Source organism: Pseudomyrmex gracilis, unplaced genomic scaffold (genome assembly GCF_002006095.1).
Source record: "Pseudomyrmex gracilis isolate BER0280 unplaced genomic scaffold, ASM200609v1 scaffold_436, whole genome shotgun sequence".
Taxonomy (NCBI): Eukaryota; Metazoa; Arthropoda; class Insecta; order Hymenoptera; family Formicidae; genus Pseudomyrmex; species Pseudomyrmex gracilis.
Window position 1 is genome coordinate 100,148 of NW_018021020.1, and position 4,059 is coordinate 104,206.

At 31.6% G+C, this 4,059-nt stretch overlaps 1 long non-coding RNA gene across 1 annotated transcript; it reads right to left on the reverse strand.

The window, feature by feature from the left end:
• Positions 1-926: 926 nt before the first annotated feature.
• Positions 927-3,717, reverse strand: LOC109860630. The gene is made up of 3 exons (XR_002250845.1): positions 3,579-3,717; positions 1,763-1,867; positions 927-1,248 (listed from the first exon to the last, which is right to left on the reverse strand). It is a non-coding gene; the product is annotated as an uncharacterized LOC109860630 (long non-coding RNA).
• Between the last annotated feature and the right edge of the window lie 342 nt (positions 3,718-4,059).

Here is a 4,059-nt window from a genome sequence, read left to right on the forward strand (position 1 = left end):
GATATATATAGTTTTAAAAACTTGATTAATTATTAAGAAATATATATTTGCTTAGCTTTTCATTATTTACATAACTGACACTTTATTATTGCATAAAAAATATTTATAGTTCCGTGCGATATTTATCTTCATAATAAATGACAGACAGATGTATGAATGTTCATATAAAATCCTTATTATTTTCGAGAACTTATTGAATTATTACGAATGTATTTATCGTATCTTTTTATCATTTTGATATATTTTTTATTACGCATAAATAGCTTTATACATATAATGTATAAATTTCGCATAGCACGTAATATTACGGAAAGTATAAATATTTATCACAGTAAAATTTTAATAGACCAGTAATATTAGATAATACAATACGATATTACAAGAATACTATCAATATATTACATTTATATATAATATTGAAATATTACGGTAATATATTGTAATGCATTTAAGTAGCAACATTATATATCAAATGTTTTTGTTATGTCTTATAAACGTTAGAAATGTCATTTAACGTCATTTACTATTTAGCACTATTGCATACATTGCATTGTATCTCATATACATATATATATACAGGGTATCCCAGAATTGCCGTACAATCTCTCGTAGGCAAGTAGAAGAAGTAAAACTGAGTCGAAAAGTCCTGAACCATTTTTTTCTATTATTTATAATAAAGGAGTAATTATTGATTAATTCTGGCCTATCAGCGCCGACCTTTAGCCAGGCGCACGTCAGTGAACTACGCGGAGTGCTCACACACATCAGGCGCGTGGCTCACTGACGTGCGCCTGGCTAAAGATCGGCGCTGATTGGCCTGATTTACTCAATAATTACTCCTTTATTATAAATAATAGAAAAAAATGGTTCAGGACTTTTCGACTCAGTTTTATTCCTTCTACCTGCCTACGAGAGATTGTACGGCAATTCTGGGACACCCTGTATATATATAATATATATAAACATAGAAAATCGTGTATGATCATATAAAATAAGATCCGAAATATGCGCAATCTGATCACTTACGTGTAATCTTATGCAAACATATGGTTTTATTTTCTCAGGTTAATCTATTTTTTCCGGGAAGTTAAGGAACACTCTATATAGTTAGTAAATGCAAGTATTACATAGAATTACAAATCATCATGAAAAGTAGAATAACTATAAATAAAAGTAATATTAATGATACGTACTTCTCGACGTGCCGAAACATTCGGTATCCGAACAATAATCCTGCGATTGTCGTAGCTGGAAGAATAATGGTACTTGCAGTGTATCGACAGAATAATTCCGACCAAAATTCGCAATCGTCAAGTTAAACATGTTTCTGAGATCATTTTGAAACAAAAATTGTAATAACAAATTGTCGAGGATAATAGTGACCTCTGACCTCTCTCTCTCTCTCTCTCTCGCTCTCTCTCTCTCTTTCTCTCCCTCTCCCTCTCCCCCCCCTCTCTCTCTCTCTCTCCCTCTCTCTCCCTCTCTCGATTTTATATGAAATACATATCGATTCGTGTAAAAAATCGGTACGTTCGAGTTTCGTAATTGAATCATTTTTATGTCACTACAAGATGAAACAAATTTCTGCTAACTAAACAAAACAAGTCATTGCGTTACAATGTAATCATATGAAAAAATGATTTACTGTTTGTCTTGAAAAATATCCGAAGAAACACTTTTTTTATTACTATATTTTTTTATGCTATAATTATTTATTTTGATAACATTGATTGTAATTTGTGCATTATTACCGACAACTTACAATAGAAAGTAAATGTTGCGCAGTCAGATGATTCCACATGCATTCGCACGGGTCGATTCCGTCGTTGCTCATTGTGTGATAGATAGTTTTCCACATAAGTTGTCACTGCACACAATGAAGAAATTATTGCTTCAAATTGTAAATGTATATCATGTTTTTTTATTTATTTAAGGGTGAACATGATATACAAGATATATATAATGTATATGAGTACCAATATAGAAATAGACACATTTCTTGAATAAAAGACCTAGAAGTAACTATAATCACCACTAATTAAATGAATGTGGAATGAATAACTCTTGGATTATTAAAAAGTACATCAAAAAAGGTAGGAAACCTTTTAACTTTTTCTCTTTTATCACTCTCTCACTTTTCCTTTCTCACACACACACAGCTGTGCAATATACATAAGTTACAACATAAGATTGTTATAACAAAATTCTAATTGACAAAATAAAAAGAGTAAATATGTATGTTGATACTGATAACAAAATGAAAGATTGGTATGTGAACAATAAAAAAGGTCATCAACAATGAACAGAAAAAATATTTCAACATTTTAATCGACACAGTGACATAAAGAATTTGAAAGCACTCGTGAAATTTGATTTGTCTTCCAGGGAAATGCTTGCGAACAAATTATTTTTTATAATCAATCAAATATGAACTCCCAAAAATTCAATTATTGGTAAAAACAAGATTTTCTTAATTTTTTTATTAAAAACCCCAAATATTATTTAAAAAACTACATTGAAAGTAGAAAAATACAAATTTAAAATGTAATCTCATTTTGATATTTTTATTTTGCATCATTAGTTAGGATCTCATACAATACATTAAGTGTATTATTTACGAATGATTATAATATTATATAAAAATTTATTTAGAAATATAATATATTTTTTATTAAAGAAATTTATGTATGTAAAAAAGAAGTTCTTTTAAAATGTCTCTTTTTCCCTTTGCTAAGAGTTGGTCACCTTAGGGCCTGAGCACAATAGAGAAAATATATTAGGAATAAGAATTAGAAATAGAAGTTAAATGTACTATACAATGACAAAAAGTAAAATATAACATAAATATTGGAAGTATGTCATGTTTACATGATATACAGCTTATATTTATATACGTTTAAATATTATATTTTGTTTTTTTGCATTGTACATTACATTTAACCTCTGTTTTTAATTCATATTTCTAATATTTTCTCTATTGTGCTCAGGCTCTTAGTGTAAACACTTACTAATAACATACATTTAATCACGATAAAAAACTACGAATATTCAAAGCGATTTACGTAGTAACCGTTATGATGACAGTGATATCGTATTCTAACATATGTTACTACTTTCCAGTCTCGTATATTTTGATGTATTTACGACACGTCCCCCCCCCCCACACACACACACACACACACACTTCATGAAAAATACAACAAAATGAACTTCAAGATAAAGAGACGGTATCGTGATAGTCGCGAATGCTTTGCACAAACGTCACTTGCTACAATTTTCCTTTATAGGTATATAAGTGTTTTTCGAATAAACGCTGTTATTTTGTTTAGCAAAAAATGATGCCGTATACGTATGTTGAATATAATAGTAATAATAACAATCAAAAATATATTATGTGAATTGTATAATATATGATAAAAACTGTATGATATTAACCATGATATCAAGACGCAATTCTCGCTCGCATAATTAGGTCGTATGTATTTTGTCACATTAACATTACTGTCGTAAAAAACACGCACATTATGTGGTATTACTGACCGCATAATTTTGAAGAGGCAAAATAGAACTTTATTTACCGTGTTGAGTTGTATATACTGAATTTCGAACTGTAATGCGAGACACTTGAATAATGCGATCTAGCGTTGCGCTACAGTTACACTCGTTCTGTTCCAGCCATTACGATTGTCATCAGGGCCACCAAACTGCCATATAAATTCTACGGGACCCAGTGGTACCAGCAATTGTGGCGCTCTCTGAAATAGTGCGTTGGTAAAATGGAACTAAATTCCAACATGGCGTCCAGTGTTACACCAGAGAGAAGCCTAAGAGTGGCCAGGCCCATAAAAGTTTTTACGATCGCTATTCCGGCCCGTAAGCTAGCGCATGTCCATGGGTGGTACACATTGGCAACTACGTAGCGATGTCCACGAGCGACTTGTCGATACGTACGCTATGTCCAAACGTGGACATGGTTCTATTCCGTGCTATGTGCACGATTCCAAGCGTCGAGAAAGATCAAGCAGCCGGCCAGCACCGAAGTGGTAGGGGAACGCACAC